At 37.3% G+C, this 19,877-nt stretch overlaps 1 protein-coding gene across 3 annotated transcripts in view; it reads right to left on the reverse strand.

The window, feature by feature from the left end:
- The window catches only part of atosb (atos homolog b), a 30,228-nt gene that overhangs the window by 6,707 nt on the left and 3,644 nt on the right, over positions 1-19,877 (reverse strand). The window contains exons 2-4 of one of the 3 annotated variants that reach the window (XM_032578719.1): positions 9,390-9,526; positions 778-966; positions 446-619 (exon numbers count right to left, since the gene is read on the reverse strand). The gene's annotated coding sequence lies outside the window, so the exon portion shown is untranslated. Of the gene's footprint in view, positions 1-445; positions 620-777; positions 967-9,389; positions 9,527-11,388; positions 11,401-19,877 lie in introns of those variants that run through there. The other 2 variants (XM_032578721.1, XM_032578720.1) reach the window with 2 other exon arrangements.

The following is a 19,877-nucleotide window of genomic DNA, read 5'->3' on the forward strand; positions in this document are numbered from 1 at the left end:
GAGATGTAAAAGAAAACATTTACATTATATGATAACTTGGATTGAACTGGATTAAGACAAAACTGAGTCTTCATCTGTCTATGTGATTAAATTGGAATGACTGACTTGAACCAGACTGACTTGAATTTGGATAAATTTTGACTCCATATCATAAGAAAAGAATTGGACCTGGTTGTCCTGTAAACTTGCTTGAGATTACGCTGAGTGTGAGTTTAGCTGTGTAAATGACCTAAATAGACAAGTTTCCAACCATTGACCTAGTTTGGTATCTCCTGTCTTTACCATGTTATTGTGTGATCTGAACAATTACAACAAGAAACAAAAACTACACAAGGCAAGCACACAGATTAAACCAATAAAACAAAAATACTAAGCATTATTATTATTATTTCCTTCAATGTATATCTAAAAGATTTTGAGAACAATGCGAAGATTAACACCTCACCTTTGTGCAACTGGGTGGATGGGTCATCTCTGGCACAACATCAGAAAGATGTGTCTAAATGAGCGATTCATGGAATTCATCCATGTTTCTGGAAGCTGGCATGAATTTATGCCAACATCACAGAGCAGATAATCAGAAAACAGGATCAAAGGTGAATGGCACAAGCACTCACACCTACAAAAAGCAGAAGGTATGTCAACTACTACCAATAAATGTCACATATAATAAGAAAAAAATAACTGCATTGGTAAAAGCAAAGATAAAAAACACATACAATTTCTAAATTATCTGCACAAAATTTGAGTCATCAAATTCAGATGCTGAGAAATTACCACCAAGTGTCGCAGTGTCAGTACGGCAGAGGGCTCTCAAGAGGAAAGGTCTCTGAATCCAAGTTGGCAGTAATTCTGCTGCCACTCCCTCTGTGATTGGCTGACAGCCAGGTGAACCGTCCTTGGTTACCTGGGTGTGAGGTGGGACACGGCTGTGGCATCATGGCTGGGTCATTCCACCCAGTGTCCCTGAAGAAAAAAGTATACATCACAACCATTAGGAATAACAAAAAGATCGACAAAAAAACTCCCTGAAAATGTAACCTTTCTCTAGGTAAAAGGATGGATTGTGTCTGGAGAAGCAATAAACCCCTCCTAAATAAATCCATTAAAACACAATATAAACATCCTAAAAAAGCAACTTATGCAGAACTGTTTTTATTTCTATCCTCTCCATGAAAAAATCCCCCATTTTAAACACAAAGGCCCCAAACTCTTTGAGCTGATAATCACACATGAAGGAGTCACTTCATGGAGTTAACTTGGCACCACACGGTGCTAAACCAAAAGAAGTGGGTTGTGTCCCATCCTACTTGGACCTGAATTTGGGAATGTTGGGTGAAAGGAGGGAGACGGGGAGGGTTGCAATGAGCCATTACCATGGCGACACGTAGCCCAAGGATAACGACTCCTTTGTACTTGGCCACAAAGAGGGAGAAAGAGAAGCAGAGCTACAGACTGTTTGAGGAGTTTGATGGTGGTATGCATCATGTTTGGGGGGGGGGGGGTGAAAAAGCTTCTTTAGAATATAAGTACATAAATAAATGCACATAGCATTTTGGTGGTCTCCCTAAGAGGTGTACACTCAAAAAGAAAAATTTCAACAAGCATTTACAGATAAAAAACAAGCAGATGCCCGCTCACTTTCAGTTATTGTTGGTCTGTTTTCTCCCCTTTACAAATAATAACTCTGCTTTTGGTAATTTTAAAAACGATGACAAAACTCAGAGATCCAATTTCTAGACATCAGTGAAAAAAAACCTACCATTTAAATGCATAAATTCTTAAAAGATTGAATCATAATTCATCCACATGTCTAAGTTGTTGTTCTTATAAGAAATGATCAGACTAGATGCACTCTGGGTAACCTGCAGTTGGTATTCAAATTATCTTGCTGACAAATAGTGTTTCAGTAAATCAAGTCAGAAGACATCTGGGTTTTTTGTACGTCTTCCTTAGACAAAACTCTAAAGTTCATACAGTTCACTCATCTTCTCCAGGAAGAACTAAGCAAGAACATAAAGAAAAAGTGAGACATTGTAAATATCTGTTTTTCCATACAAAACACTGCTTATACCAATCATGCAGAACATTATGACTGACTGTTTGATACTGTATTAGTTCCCCCTTTTCTGTCAAACAGCCCAGACCTGTTAAAGCATGGGTTTCATGCTATGGGATCTAGCACCAATCAGCTAGCAACAAATCCTTTAAGTCTTGTAAATTGTGTGGTGTGGTCTCCTTGGATAAAACTTGTTAGTCCAGCTCAACCCCAGATCCTTAAATGGACTAAGATCTTGAGAATATCAAGGGGAGGCTCACAACTGAGACCCTGTTTTGGCAAACTCACTATTCTGCTGAAAGACACCACAACTATCTTCGGTTTCCATTAAAAGGTGTATATTGTCTCCAGTTGTGCTAGGGAAGGTATTTTGTGTCAAAATAACATCACGTAGATAGGAGGTCACAATGTTTCACAGCAGAACATTACCAAAAGTGGCACAATCCTCCAGTATCTTGCCTTCTTTCCATTGTGCATCCTTGTGTATGTGCTCCCATGGCAGACAAATTATGTCCTTCCATTGCTCCATAGTCTAGTTCTGATGCTCTATTACCCATTGTCCACTGCCGCTTTTGGCAGTGGACAGGCTACCCAGACTATGACTACATAGGTTGGAAACACAACAAATTACAATGCACTTTGTATGTATTCTGGTACCTTTCTCTCAGACTAGCAATCTGACCACCGCAGACCAGGAACACCCCACAAGAGATGCAGGTTTGGAGGTGCTGTGTCACAGACAAACATCAACTTTGAGGACAAGATTTTTACTTGCTGCCTAGTATAGCACATAAACTAACAGGTGTCATGATGAAGAGATAATCAGTATTATTTAGTTTTACTCTCAGCCCTCGTAATGTTATATCAACGTGTACACAATGGCTTACCATAAGGTATTTATGTTCTCCAACTGCTGCACACAAAGAATCACATAGTTAGGAGGAAAGTCTCCGTCACCCATAATTAGCTACCCAACATATGGTTTCTTTGCAGTCCCACACAGCCATGTGGAAATCTTAGACTACACATAAATGCCTTTTTCATAAATGTGACAACTACAACTATTCCAAAGTACGAGTATAAGACTCTTAACAGCTACTAAGACTACCGATTAAAACATTTCCGAAAAACCTAAAAGACATGTTTATGCTTACAGCTAAATATTGTAACTCTACTACAAAGCAATATCATCACTGTTTCATATGACAGGTCAAAATGGATGCAAAATGTTTAGGACTTTAGCAGAAGCTTCTGATAAAAGTAGAGTATTCACATTTAAAATAATGTTAGTAATGACATCTGATATACTCAGGTGGAGCAGTTCCCAACTAGACCTATTAAAGGTCAGACAGGGATCTCTGGTTCATGTCATTACAGAGTAAACAGACAACAAAAGTTAACATGAGTCAGTGCATTACAAAAGGGAGGAAGTATAACTGCTACTAGTATTTATAGTTACTGTTCACATATTAAGTCCTAGATGCTGCTAAATTTCTGGTCATAGTTTGAAGAGGCGTACGGCTGGTAGAAGCTGCCCAGCCCTTCTATGGCTCGATCTAGCTGCCAACAGTGGAGAGGAAACACTCTGGCTTCACCCCAAGAAATACTTCAGGTTGCTGGGTGTGTGCAGGAAATCTACAGCTGCATCACTGAACATTGTGACTATGCTTTAAAAGTTGCATTTTAACATTGTATAATCTGGCATACAGATATAATGCCAAACTACTTTGTCCTCCAAAAGATTTTTGTCCAAATACAACAAACATTACATAATTATTATTGAACCTTTGAAATTAGTAATAGTTTGCATATTAAAAAACTGCCAGAGGTAGCGTTCAGTTCTCTAGGAGTGATCTTGATCTACAATCTCAAGTTTCAGTCACTCATTTAAGGAACTACCTAATAAGTCAACAGGTATTTTCAAACAGTTGGAAACAATATAAGTTATTAATCATCTGAAAACTGTAATTTACGAATAATACAAAACTTATATCTTAACTTAAATTGTAAGTCCTAAGCACATGTCAGATCAGCTGTTCAGCTCATTGTCATATGAAAAAAAAACTTTATGGTTCACGTTGGAAAATACATTCTAATTAAAGACATTGGAGCTCCTATATTAGGTTTTTTATCGTCCAGGATCAAATAGCACACAAGGCAGTTGGGAAAAAAATGTACATCAATGTGTCCTTGCCTCTAGCTGAGAATGATTTATCGTCTGCACTCAAAGACCGTGGGGAAAATGAACAAAATGACAACCTGCCAGCAGATTGCATTGTTTTCTCTGGGTACTTTTCCTTTGGTCCCTTTTGCCGTTTCATACTTTTGCACTTTGTTCATTCTGTTCCTGTTCTTTCCTCCATGGAATAGTTTATGCTGACCATTTATCAATTTGTCCATACCTTGTTCATTTTGTTCCTGCTTGGACCACTCACAATCTAAAGTAGTTTTATTTAATCTACAAATTGTCTACTGTAAGTAAATGTGGTTCTGTACAACTAGTAAGCAAGAGGCTTTCTTTCTACTGGAGATCAGCTTTGCTTAATTTGGTTTGATTAAAGAGAACAATATGTCAAGTTTCTTAAGAGTCATCTGGCTGAAATATGGATCAGAAACACAATCAATACAAAATAAATTACAATACAAAGCCTTCAGACAATAAGTCACAAATTTAATTATGCAGGAACTTAAAGCAATTTTATAAATATTGATCTCCAAAATTCATCTCACCACTCATCCTACCAAGATGAGAGAAATAAATATACAAAGTTCATGCGTACAATGTGGGGTATAAATTAAATACAGTGGATTCCCTTTTTCTGTGGATGTTAGCTTCTGCAGAAGTGCCAAGATGTTTTCCACTGAGTCTATAAATGCATATTAATAGGTATTTGGTATAATCCTATTAAAATTGGCTGTTAGAGAGGGTCTTGTATTTGCAGATATCTCCTATTTGACTGCAGTTGTGCTCCGTAATCCCCAGCAAATACTAATATTAAACATAAATAAGGTAACACAAGTATGCAAAAAAAAAAATGCAATTATTAAAAACACTTAAGAGTATTGTTTCTTTAGTTAGAATTTTTTTTAATTTCCTCTTTGAAATTGTTGATAAAAAAAATGGGACAAGAATCTAATAGCAACTCCCATTCAAAACAGAATGAGAGGACACAAGATGATGGACATGCAGTGAAACTTCACCCTGGCTAAAGACCTTGAGAAATGTATAAATAGACCAGGACCATGAGGGGCTCCCTCTCCAACATCAGGGCCAACCTATGGTGTTCATCGCTACAGCTGCTACACGACATGTTAGCTCACATACTACAAGATAAACTCAAAACAACTGAGCCTTCCACTGACAGTTAGCAAAGTAAGCAAGTTTTTGCAACAGACAAAAATGACTCAACAAAAGGAGATACAAAGTTAAAGACCTGAAAGTGTGTAGTCAATGAAAAGCAGGTAAGTAACATAATATGCCTCCAGTGGATCTATTTCATGTGAAGGTGTTCACAAGTTTGTTTATCAAAGAAAACACTAGCATTGACAAGGCCACTAGTTAGGCCTTTAATGACTGTGATCAATGTTCTCGCTCAAGATGCATGCCATCTAGTCTACCTCTAAAACTATACCTGCTTAGATGATGAATTTAAAACATGCTTCTTTGCTCATCCATCAGTCATTCCCTATAAAGTGCTGTTTGTGTAGCATGGAGGCTATTTTTCATCCTGAATATGAGTGTAGTATTTTGAGAAATTTAAACCTTTGTTGTCAAGTCTAAATGGTAAACATATTCCAAATTGAATCATCATGGGGGAAGAGTAATGTAGCACAAAAATGAAAAAGGTTGATTTTTTTCTTTTTATTGAATTTAACAATAAAAATTCAATATTTTTGAATATTCAAAAATATTTGAATATTTTTGAATATTCAAAACTATAACAAATAAAAATAAAGCGGTTTTATTTTGAAGAATCAGTGACATGTTCATAACAATGCTAGCTTATTAGCAATAGAATACGATGCTGGAGATAAGTTAAGTTTTGTTTCTTCTGAAATCACCTGAAGGCCTTTAATACAGAATTTTGGATTTAAACCTCCACAGCCATAAGGTCTTATATTGCACTACATCTTTCACCATTGAGTCATTGTTCATCATTAATATCCTAACATATTCTCTGAGAACATTATTAATAAAGTCATACAATTGCAGTGGTGGGGTTTGTTCATAGGAGTGGATAAAATTGTCAACACATAAGCACTATTATGTGTTGCGGCCAAGGGAGACAGTGGTCATGAGGTCAAAGGTCAGATGTCCTGTGTCTGTTGACTGATCAGGAGGGCAGAGAGGTGTTTCAGTTCATCATCACGAGGAAGGGGGTGTCATGCTTACTTGCCAAATGTAGCAGAACAATCTTATCCGATCAGTGCTATGCCTCTAGTTAACCATTAAATCAAACCACACTTAAGGCGATCAGTAGTTTGAGTAGCAACTACAGTGTCTGAATACTCAGTAAAACCATCTGTTTCACAGATGCACACTTAGAAATATGTATCAGTGATAAGCTTGAAAACTTGAACGAGACTGAAATATAAACAGATCTTGAACTTTTTCACATTTTGTCACATTAAAACCACAAATATCACTGTATATTAATGGTATTTTAAGTGCATATTTGTTTTGCTTTTTTTATTAAATATAAGATCTTCTAAGAGTATGGCATGCATTCTTATTCAAACTACTCTGACACCCCTAAGTAAAGTTCAATCCAATTGCCTTCAGAAGTCAACTAATCATATGCAGTTAGCCAATGTGTGATGTAATCTCAGCTAAACAAAGCTGATTTGTGGGAGTTCAAAATCGTAATAAAATACACGGAAGCTTGTAATATGTGGAAAACTTAAATGGGGTATAAATACTTTTGGAAGGCACTCTGACAACACACAGAAACACATCATATATTGATGGGGCTGACCTAGAAACCACCTCCCAGTAAAACCTAGGAAGGTGTCAGAGACAGAGTTAAAAGCTAGCGCCTTGTCGAAAAAATAGCCTGACATTTGGCCTGTGTATATATTAATCACAACACACAAACGCCACATACCTAAGCACACACACACGGACAAAGCCAAGCATTCAAAGCACCATCACTTTCTGTCTTTCGGCAGCATAGGAAAAACACGTGTTGATAAAGATTCTTCTATACCACCTTCTATTTAACATTCACTGTGTCCCACTTTAAAGATGCTCTATTTGAAAGAAACACAGCTGCTGCACTTGCAGGATTACGGATTTAGATTGGACAGCTCACTGACTGAAGGTTGCTTTTCTCTTTGTTTAGCTTACATTTCAAAGCCGTGAATGATGGAGCCATATCTTTTAAAGTTTTAACTTCCATTCATCCATTGTAGCTCCCAGAAACATTTGAGTTTAAAAAACCCCCAACATTTTATGGACTTTCTTTAGAAATCTTGTTTAACCGAAAGAGGTTCCAACAAGATTGAAAAGAAATATGTTGCTAAAGTTCAATGCCTTGCAAATGTATTTGTACCCATTAGATTTTTTTTTCTAATTTGGTCACTTTACAACCACAACTTGGAGTGTAGTTTACAAGAAATGAATGTGATAGGCCAACACAAATAAATAAATGTGGGGAAAATGACACAGGGGTGTTAACATAAAAAAAAAAGCTTAAAATAAGGCATGCATATATATTCTATTTTCTAGAACTTTCTTTCATTGCATTTGCGACTGCAAGTACTCTAGGATATGTCTCCAAAAACTTTGCACTTCTCTGGGTTGAAAGTTTCACCATTTCTCAATCTATTTCATTGCAGCTCTAGCTATATGTTCAGGCTCATTATCCTGCTGGAAGGTGAAGCCCAGCCCCAGTCTCAAGTCTATTGAAGTCTCTAACAAGTTAACCTGTATTAAGCTGTAAACATATTCTCATTAACTCCCATCAGCTTCCTTATTCCAGCTAAGGAAATGCATCTCCTCCAGAGTTGCAATCAGTCTCTCTTGACTTCTTCTTTGAATAATAACATATTTTAGAGATTAAAAGTTGCATTGGTTAAAACATGCATAATGAAAAGGAGAGTGTGGGGGAACCTACAAATAAATGGCACTGGAGAAGAAGGCTCAGATCTCATGACGCATTGTGTTTAGTTGCTTTTTTTGCAAATTGCAAAGCCGCGGTGATACAGAAACAGTTGCTTTGAATATAGCGCTAACACCAAGAAGGGCCGCCTGCAAAGTCAATGACATTCATCACCTTGGCAACTACCAGGCTGTAGAGACATAACTGCATCGATCACAAGCCTCACAAGCTGTTCTTGCAGTTTGGAAAGATAGCACCAATAGATAGGCATAGCTACCTAGATGGTGGAAAATCTAAAAGTAGCACAAAATGTCAACACAGGCAAAATATTCTTTATGTACCCAACTATGGAGTTGTTCCGCCAGTTCTGACTCACTAACTTTCAGACCACAACTAGCTTTCCTCATGGTAGCAGAGAGTAATGTTCAGTCCTTGGTTCAAGTCCATCATTATTTAATGCATCTGTCAAAAACTGTGTCATAAAGAGGAAAAAAATCATTTATAAATTGTATAAATTATGTATTTATAAGTCTGTGGCCTAGGTTGTTATCTTGAATGAGCCTTTTGGGAAAATAAAGTTTCATCTCTGGCTTCTCACCGACACTTTGCAATGCTTGCGTTTTGAGTTTATTCCATAACAGATTGTCTCATCAACCTTTTACAGATCAGCGCCTGGACTACTCCCAGGTCTGTTCTGTGCCTGGAGGCTGATAAAAAAAAATACATATAAATACACACACACACTTGAGAACTTGCTTGAGAACATTCCTAAACATAAAAAAAAAGTTTCTGCCTGCAAAAAAATCAGCTGATTGAGTTGAGTACATGAACCCCTGTCTAAAAATGAATGGTTTGAAAGACAACTGAATGTATCTGTGTTTAACACAAACATATGACAGGAAGTAGCAAAGACAAGACGAAAGTGACCGGGTTGGATGTAAGATGAACAGGGCAGATAAGTCACAGAATTGCAGTAAACACAGCAGCTCGGCTGTGGTGTCATGACATTCTGAACTGGGCAGGCGAAGTGACATTTTTGCTGAAAATGCCGTTTGACTCAGGGTCCCCCCTCTGTCCCTCCTGCTCTCCCTTCCCTCAGTCTGTCTGCCTTTCATGTGGCCATTTTAGGAGACGTTGAGTCATCTCAGCTCAGCTGATAATATGACAGAGATCAACAGGAGCAACAGTAGAGCACTTGACATGAGAGCAGGAGAAGTTGTCACACTCACCCTGTCACAAAGATGAGGTTAGTCTCCTTCCTCCCTTTATTTTAGGTCAGAGTAGGTGACACTGTTCTCCTCTGCTTGCTCAGGCTGCCTTCTCCCTCCCTCTCTTGACTCACTGGTCTCTTCTTGTTTCCTCCGTCCTGAACAGTTTGTAGTGTGAGAGAGAGTTCTGCCTTCCTCTCCTTGTTTTGTTCAACAGCTTGCAATAATGCTGTTTTCTCTCTGTTTTCTTCCTGTCTACCTCTCTCCACCCTCATTTCACACACACACATATGCACAAATCAAAAACCTATCAACAACTCCCAGCCCCCATTTGCCTGTGCCCTCCTTCTCCTTTTCTGTTTTAAGCCACCCCCACTTTTTTCCTTCTTTCTCCTGTTTTTGTACTCTTGTAAAGTATCTGAAGCAGTTTCTGCTCGTCTCTCATTCTTTTTCCTGTATTTTCTCACGCCGTCTCCTACTCCTCTGTCATTCTTTTCAATACTTTCTCACTGTCCTCTCTCTCTCTGCGTTTCTTTTCTGTTGCTTTCCTCTCAGCTGATAGAGTGAGGCATGCTTTGCTCACTCAGCAGTGAAGGCATACAGAGGAAATAAAGGAGGGGGGATTGGATGCTGCAAGCTGATTGGTGAGCTGAGAGGGGGGTCAGCTGTAATGAGCAAAGTTCTGATTGGTTGAGAGGAAAAGAGTGACAGGGGAGAGGAAGTGCAGGGAGCCAGAAGCCCGCCCACCTGCTCCTACTGAGCCTGTTCTGCAAAATTAAAAACCACTTTTCTGAAACCATGCGTTTAAAGTTCATAAACTTTAAACATATTTTTACTTCTGTAATTACTTTTGATCTTTTCGCACAAAGCAATACATATTTAGCTGAATGTAACTTTCAAAAGAACAACTTATAATAATAAGGGGGATTAAAGATCCACACATCTATGCAATTCACCCTCCCCCTTTCTGTGGAGTCTTTCTCATACACAAGCTGCAGGCTGTGCAGCGCGAGGGCTTCAAGCAGGAAAAGCAGAATAACAGCAGCCAGAGGACAGATAGGGAGTGGAGCACACACAAAAAAAGTTTATCAGCAGAGCACCAGAAGCAGCAATCAGCTGTGCACGTGTGTGACTAATTCTAGCATCTGTGAGCTAATAAGGAACAGCACTTTGATTATGCAACGAATGTCACAGAGGAGAGGAGTGGAGGTAAAGTATGCCCTGCACGAAAAAAATGCATCACACATTGGAGAGCCCTCTCTCACCCCTCGCTCAAAAACAGGAGGCGAAACTATACGTCAAAGAATATTAGGCTTGCGTATTTACCACACTTCTTAAGTTCTGCATGCTTGTTGCAGACACAAACACACCTCCCTGCAGTGTGCTGCTTTATCTTTATAAGGAAGCTGTGGTTTGCTCATTAATGTAGGTCTGTTGGTTGGGACACACAAGACAAGTCTAAAGGCAGCTCTGTGTTTCTTCATGTTTCAGTTAGTAACTGTCACCATCCTGCTATGACTGCTGATTTACATCTGCCTCCTGGTCAGCTTCCAACTGTGACACACTGCATCTGCTTCTACCCAGATGGAAAATATATTCCTGCCTGTTGCTGCTTAGTTGTCATGTTATTTCTGGTACACAGAGAGCAGGAACAAGTAAAAAAAAAAAAAAAGAACATTTATATAAGATGTTAGACAAAAGACAACTGCTACATATTAAACTTTTTAGATTTAAAACAATAATAAAAATCCCACTAACTTGAACTCTCTTGGCAATTTCCTGCACTACCCCTACTACTGTCTAAATAAATGTTGGGTCCAACATCTTGCCAGAATCTCTTAGGTCACAGAGACATAACTAAATGACTCTGCATAAAAGCATAAAAAAATTATATGTACTCGTTTTATGGAAAACAAATTGCCAAGATTGTTCATATACACATACGGCATTAAAATTGTTAACAAACACTTAATACTTTTTGTGTAAAGGTTTCATACTCCATCGTGAGAAATTTTCAAACCTCCAAATAAAGCAAGAGACAATTAACAGTCAAGGTATAACAAGCTTTTGAAAAGTCCCATTTTCAAATAAACATTTTCTGAAAAAGTGTCAAAATGACCAGTTTTCTGAGTCGATATGCAGCATAGAGAACAGTAGCATTGAACTGCTTACACAGGTTGCTGTGCACTGCTGGTATCTGCCTCATAGAGGCCTGGTACACTTCTCTTGTTTACAGGGAAACAACCAAGAGAAAAGTGCTTGGAAATATTTATGCTTATGAAAAAAAACAGCAAGTCATGCTGTGGAAACTATTATTCTTATTATACATTGCTGTTTTAAAACTATAGTGAACAAGCTTTCAGAAATAAAGATATGTCACTAAAGGGACAAATAGCCTGATAAATTAAACGGCTAACATCAGCTTGTTAAAATCTCAGGGATACTACATAAAGAAAACAGTAGGGAAAAAAAGAGAAACATCATCAATGAATGGTTGTCTTTTACATGGTATCCTAGATGAAAAAATATAATACACACGAACATGACAAAATATCAGATATACAGAAATCTACACAAAAGACCATCAACAAACCCACCAGAAAACAGACACAATAAAATATGATCAACAATAATGCTGCAAAGTGCCAACAGTTACCGTAGTTAAAAAAGTCAAATTAACTACTGTAAATGTCAAGATGGCAGGAAGGAAAGTTGCATGTCTAACTACTGGTAATCTAGTTTGCAATTTTATTAAACAGATTGAATGTGCCCATTCTCTAAAGTTACTGGAATAGAGTTATTTAATATGTAACAGTAAATGCTCGCAGACTAAATGCACTCTTTCATAGAGGAAGAATGCAGGCCCCTCTTGCTGCAGCTTGATCCACTGAGCATGCTTTTTTTAAGAGTGTGCAAACATATATGTGCGCAGACAAGCGGTTTAAAAAAAAAAAAAAAAAAACAAGACACGTGTTTAACTATGAACCTCCAAATATAGAGATCTGGGGATAGGAAAGAGAGGAAAGGGAGGAGACAGAAGGTGGAGGAGGAACTTTAAGAGACGGCAAGATAAACCGACGACCAAAGGTTGAGTTGAGACAAGGTTTCTGTTTTCAAACAGGCTCAACTGAATCTTCACATAGAAAAGTTTCATAATAAAATTAATTTTTTTTTGTTCCAAACCAGATCTGAAAAATCCCACACTGCAGTGTGCACAAGTGTAAACAAACACCTTCAATCTTCTGTTGACTTTAGAATCGAAGTTGTTTCTATATCTGGGGGAAAAGGGTGGGTTTTCTCTGTGGAGACCCTCCCCCTATACGAGGGCACAGCCAGTCCACCAGAAGAGAAAGACAGGCTGAAAGTACAGACTCACATTCTATCAAATGCTCACATTCCTGTAATGCTGTCTGGAACATGAGAATGTGTTTAGGTGTTGTGTTTTGAGTCTTGAACAATCCTGCTGAAGGAGAGTAAAGTTTTGTAATAGTTTTAGTAATGAAAATTTTTTTTGCCATGTCTTGCATATTTCAGACTTCCAAGTGACACCATCAGTGTTTAAGAAATGTTATCTTCTTCTCCAGTAACATCCTTAAAAACAAAAAGGAACAGAAATTTAACCCATGCGATAACTCTGAGAAAATCAGTTAGTCACAGTTTTGACTGAAAGGTGAAAAGGTCACGCTCCATGTTAGGAGGAAGGAAAGAACAAAAAGAAGAGAGTGAGGTGATGAGAGAGACGGGTGGAATGACATTATAATAATGTTCATATGTGTATGAGGGTGGAGGGGGTGAACGCCCATATGAGCATATCTGAAGATGAGTGTGTACTCCTGTGTGGATTGAGCTCTACATAGTGCTGTGCACTAAAGTATAAATTTGACACAAACTATTTGGTCTTTCAGTGTCAAAACAATTTTCATGACTTACTTTAAAAAAAAAGTGAAATAAATTGTTTGATTAAATGTGCTTGGATGCTTTGATTTTTCCAATATGTCAAGAGATTGTAAGCTATTAACATCCATTGATCTCATGTGTTAATAAATATCCTTTTCATATCTTTAAAGAAACAACCAATTTTTTTCTAGGCCTTGAAGTCATAGATACTCAATTTACCATTGTGAGGCAGCTGTGTTAAGAACAGAACAAGCTCTATAAACCACCATCATACCATAATCAAATTTTACTGTTGTCGAATAGCAAGTTCCTGCATGCTGTTACCCACCCATTGTAATCTCTTTTAACAACATTTGTAGAGGTCTGAGGTAATCAGTAAAAATCTAAGGAGGCGATTTTAGACTTGTATAAGTTTAGAAAGTCTTTAGAAACAACTGTAAGTTTGAAGATCGCCTTAAACACGTACATAAAAACAGATGTCTGTTTGAGACCCCTGTTTGGTCTCAAACAAGGGTCTTCAAATAAAGCTCTACAGGGCCAATATCCTGCAACTTTTGGATGCATGGCTTCAGCACATAGACGCATCTGTGTTGAAGGTCCGATGACTCGACTTCATACTCTAGCCATTGGATTCTGGTGTATTGGACCAGAGACATCTAAAAGTTGCAGGACACAAAGGCTTAAAGTCTGTATTTGAAAACTCCTGGTCTAGAAGAAGAGCCAAAAATCTGCCCTCACAGAGAATTGAACAACCCAAGAACCATCATAGATCAGGATTGTATTTAATTATTTTCTTTCCACTGTCAAATTCATTTTGGGCTACAACAAGAAAATAATCCTAAAGAAAATAATATATATGGTTTCATAACCACGGATGTATTTCATAGCCAAATTACGAAATATCTGTATGAAGCCAGTACAGAAAAGTTGCTGTACTGGCTTCCCACAGTCTAGATATCAATCCAAACAAAAATTTGTGGACTATGCCTAACCCCTCAACTGTTGTCATGAATTAAGTTTTAATGCAGCCAAGGAATGACAAGTATCCCATAAGTGTTGGTTCATGCATATTCCACACATACCAAGACTGCAAGCATTTTGCTACCACTCTGCAGTCAGAGATCTAATTAAGCTTAGCTTTGCTAGTTTTACTATGCTAATTTGCTTTAATATGCTGATTAAAGCAGCATATTATAAATGCTATATTTAAATTAAACTAATACATGAAATGAATAAACATGAACAAATAATAATAATGTCAAACATATAACCATGATGAGTGTTTCCAAATTCTGATTGACATTGCAAACACATTAAGGTTACCCCCATTACTCATTGAGTTATATAAGCCTAAACTGAATACATATATTAATAATATCTAGTGATGACTGCCTGGATCTGGTGAAGGTAAGAACAGGTTGAAGGTACAAGTGATAAATATGCAAAGACTCAGCTAATCTTGTTTAATGTACTCTTGATCTCTGCTAGATTTCAGCACTAATCTGGATGCAAAATAAACTGTTTAATTTGCCCAAATTAGACATTTTGTGTAAAAATGAGCCAAAATCAACCCAGATAAACCCGATAACACTGCTTCCACTTGTGTGACAATTTTCACACAGCAATCAATTAATTCACAGTGATATGATACTACAAGACAGTTTGATTTTGCAAATTTAGAAACTTGTCTTCTGTATATCCTGTAGTGTCATGCAATGTGCTGCTATGAATAAATTCCCTAACATTTAAAAAGTTTTATGCAATCCACTTGATCTTATTTTACTTAAATCTAATTTATGACTCGTAACTATTTACCACAAGAGTTACGTGACTTTCACAGCCTACGTTTAATATTAATTGCAAGACTTTTTTTTCCCCACTTTCCTCTCTGATAAGAGCTCTTTAAAACAACTAAAGGAACCAAACAGTGTAGAAGAAAAACAATCAAGAAGTGACTTATGTACAATATCCAGTAACACAAAAATTGCAGTTAGGGGAAATGTGGAGATGGGGAAAAAGTGTGGCAGCCCGATTCTTGGTGACAGGCCCGGCCAGCTCAGAGGAATGTTCCAGAAAAATATGCTGCCTATTCATGGAGGACAGGAAATAAAGCTCTCTCTCTCTCTCCCTCCACCTCATCTCTTTTCCCTCTCAGTCCTCAATCCTTCACTTTACATTCAGCTGCTTCTCTTTTCACCTATTTCTAGTGCTCTGTAATTTCATGCTAGGGGAACTCTTGCATTGTATGATTGTGCCACATTGCTTTTGCTTATGTTCCAAATAGATATTTAGATAGAGAAGGGGGAAAAAATTAAGTCTTAAGTACTTGCCCAATGTCTTGCCAACACATAGTCACCGTTTCACCAAGCAATCCAACTGATGGAAAAGTGGACAGTAGAGAGGATTACCAACTAAAGTGGATAATCAGAAATATTACAAGAAGAGTTAAAGCTCATTAACAACTACATTTCTGGGAGGGCTATAGAGTGAAATGTTGCAAAGAACGGTTGCGTCTATAGTGAAGCTGGGCAATTACATAGATTAATGGATTCGAACTGCATGACAATAATATGTTTCTCCAACCAGATGAGTTCACTTTTCTCCAGATTAGTTTTCTACACCCAAATGTGCTAGGAGCAGAAGACAATGATGAGTCACATTGAAAGTGTCCCAAGCATTGTACTGACAGATGCAGAAGAGTGAATTAAATATGGGATTTTACAATGATGCTGTGTATTGTAGTTTTTCTAATATTTCATTATAATTAAATAATATATGCATGTCTGTAGACTCCAACATGCATGGCCACTGATCCATTTTGGGCTTGGTATTTAAAAATAGAGGTCAACTAAAGGTCTGACGGGGGTTAATCCTGAGGTCAGTTTAACTTACAATGAGAAGGTTGCTCAGCAATCCCATTAGGTCACTGAAGGAGATGTCCATTCACTGTCAACTGCCTACCCAGGGGTGCCCAAAGTCGGTCCTCGAGGGCCGGCATTCTGCATATTTTAGTTCTCTCCCTGGTGGCACCAACAATCTTTTCAGCTTGTCAATGTTCTTCTTAGGCCTTCTAATGAGAAATCATTTGATCCAGGTGTGTTAAACCAGGGAGAGAACCAAAACATGCAGGATGCCGACCCTCGAGGACCGACTTTGGGCACCCCTGGATACCCCAAACACTAATTTCTAATCTTCACCAAAACCAATCCATATTGAACCCACACCTACTTTGCACTACATCCAGGAAAACAGGGCAGGATTTTTTGCTTAATTTGAACCAGGAAAGTGAGACAACGATAAGTTATTAGAGTCTCAATGCTAGATGTTGATTTGGATAAACTAATTTGTGAGCATACGTTTTCAGTACATGAAATAAACCATATTATGTATATTATGTTACTTACAGCTTGTTAGTGATTACATACTTTCAGGTGTTTAACTTTTAGATGTGTACCTTTTTCTTGTCGAGTCATTTATGTCTGTTGGAAAAACAGACTTACTTTGCTAATTAGCAGTGCAAGTGCCAGTTGTTCCTAAGTTTATCTTTTAGGGTGTGAGCGAGTAGGTCAAATAGCAGCTGTAGTCATATGAATGTCTGTATATTTAACAAGATAATGTTTCAAAGAAATGCATCATAAAAAGCCATAGTGAGTACAATGTCAGAGTGAATCATAAAGGTGACAAGTACCAAACTCAAAATGGATATGGAGCTACTGTGAATAAAGAGCTAAAGACTTTAATACAGGAAGCCTCGCAAGAAGCCAACAGTTTTAAATGTGAAGCTGGTATTGAGCTATTACTCAATGTTATCGTTCACTTTGGTGGTAAACGATGTAACGTCATGAGTCTTGTATACTAAAATAGCCACATATACTGTAGAGACAACAAGATAAGATTGTGAAAACCAAAATTGAGCCAAATTTGTTTGACTCACATCTGTCTGCACCTGTGATGCCTATAATTCCCTCACAATTTCCACACATTCCCTGCCACTTTCTTCTTTACCCCTAAATAGTTGTCTCCATATCCCCTGCATCTTACGTCACATCTTAAACAACAGCAGAACAACAATGCAGTTTCCTGTTTCTGATGACACACAGTGGGGAAACAAGTCACATACACACAACAGCCTTTAAAATGCACACACACTGATGTAGTGCAGTAATTAGCATGCAAATGAAGAGAGAGAAATACCCTGAAGATCTTTCAGGACTTCCCATGCTTCCATAGGCATACTCAAAAGACATAAATTCATCAAAGGTTGAATCTGACTACTTCATTACTATCAGTATTGCCACCTTGACTAATCTCAGGCTGTTGAGCCTCATATAAAAAATACAGCATTTGTGCATTGTGAAAGGTAGATGTAAAATCATCCAGCAATCACAATTTGGCTTGCACATTTTTTTCCTCATCTATATCAAATTGAGTGTTTTTCCACTTGCCACCAAATATATCCAACACAACCACAGTTGCTACAAAGAACAGATAATCAGTCTTATTCACTTTAACTGTCAGTAGTCAATTAAAGCGAATCAGGGAGATCAGTGTATCCTATGACAAAACTTAAAGCCTATGCCAGTTCTCAAACTGGTATAGGCTCAAATAACAATACTTCCAAGTACCGTCATACTAGAAGACATTTTAAAAACATAAACAAGGAATTCAAAAAAGAAAGTTCTTATCCATCAGTACAGCTTGATGGGTTAAGCATTTCATTTTTAATAAGAAATTTTTCAAGTTGGAAAAATTAACTGAAAGGGTCAAAAAAGTAAGAATTTTGAGCTGGAAAATGAGCAGCATCTCACATAATGTGTAATCAACCATAACTAACTTGCATGTACACGCCAGTGATGGTATCAGAAAATAAGAGTTTAGTTTATTTGCAGTTGCAACAAATTTTTATTAAATCTTTCACACACACATTGCTATTAAGTGGACCCACGGTATCCACAAGGCTTAGTAATATGCTCTATGAAATATAGAGTTATGTCCCACAGACAAATCCACAAGTAGGTGAATCTTCAATTACTGAACCGCGAATAGGTGGGTGGTTCCCTGTACAATCTCATTTCGTGAACATGTTGCTGCAAAAGTTCTTAATACAAAAATTCAGAGAAAATTTTTTAATAGCTTGTTTTAATAGCTTGTATTCTATCTTTGCTATTTTTTAATAGCTTGTATTCCTAACAGTAGTTAACCTAGCCATGTTAATTTGCAAATCCAATTAGGTTTTGTCCTTGAATCATAGCTTAGTTGGACCAGACATCATGCTCAGATCCAAATTGCAGAATCAGAGGTACAGAAATGGAACACTATATCAGCCACCATAAGTGCTTCTTCCAGTTCTTACTGTGTGTTTTGGTTAAAAATATCAGTGTTTGATCTGGCAGCAAAGTCTCCACAGAGAACTGCAGTTACACTGGAAACATTTGTACACACAGTTTCAGTTCTCTTACTTTAAGGTCACAAATGTGTTTTTGATTCAAAACACATGGAGTAACAAGCTATTTATGCAAAGAGTCAAGCTTTTTTATTAAGCTAATGTTTGCCACAGTGAGAATCAGAAATATACAATACTGAAAAATGGAGCATGTGACAGCATAAAAGAAAAAAGTCAACATGTATAGAGACCAAAACAGTGACAGGAAAGAGGCTGAGTGAACAAGTCTTAGTATGATGAGCTCTCTGCTGACCTACATAATACAGAGATTTGTACCTTCCAATAACTACTAATTAATTCTGGCACATATAGAGAAGCTATTTAAAAATATAAAAGGCTCTACAGAAAGTAACGCACCACATGTGTTCTTCAATAGCACTTAAAAAAAACCAACCTATGAGTTTATATCCACTAAAACTGAGCATAATGTAAAATACAATGACAAAAGATTGACTAAGGGTAATTTTACCTCAGAGACACAAACAAAAGGAAATAACTTGAAACACTGGAACTTATGAGTTTATCTTGCAATGAAGAGTGTACACAGACTGTGCAGTAATGAGTTATCTCAAACAAAAAGAGAAAAGATTACCAAAACGACTGACCACAGGATCTTCTAAGTGGTGGCTCAAACATGCAAATGGGCAGTTAGGAGTAGTCTGAGAAAACCTTCACAAAATGCTTCCACACTAAACAGTGAACCACAGATCTTCCTATCCCATCATAATAAACTGAAGACCTGAAGACATTATTAGAATTGACCAAAAACTGAAAACTGCAGTAGATTTCAAATTATAATTATCACTACCACCTAATTCTGCTAAAACTGTGAATCTTAATATTTTATGATTAATAATTATCCAGGAAAGTACAGTAAATAACCACTTTCTAGTTATATTTTCTAAGCAACTGCAGTTACAGTGCTCGTCACTTTTGATTAAAAGCTCTGAATAACAACCAGACACAGGTTTTGGTAGAACACGATTATCTCACAATTAGATTGACCTTTAACATTTTTGTAACAAGATACCATCATTCTGTTTTAATAAGTGGCTTAAGGGCAAAACATGAAAGACTATTAACTTAACACGGCATAACATTTGTAAGATTTGATCAAGTAAATGAAATCTTCAAGAATAAACTGTATTTCCACACAACAGATATGGAAT

This window comes from Xiphophorus hellerii, chromosome 12, assembly GCF_003331165.1.
Source record: "Xiphophorus hellerii strain 12219 chromosome 12, Xiphophorus_hellerii-4.1, whole genome shotgun sequence".
In the NCBI taxonomy this organism is placed as follows: Eukaryota; Metazoa; Chordata; class Actinopteri; order Cyprinodontiformes; family Poeciliidae; genus Xiphophorus; species Xiphophorus hellerii.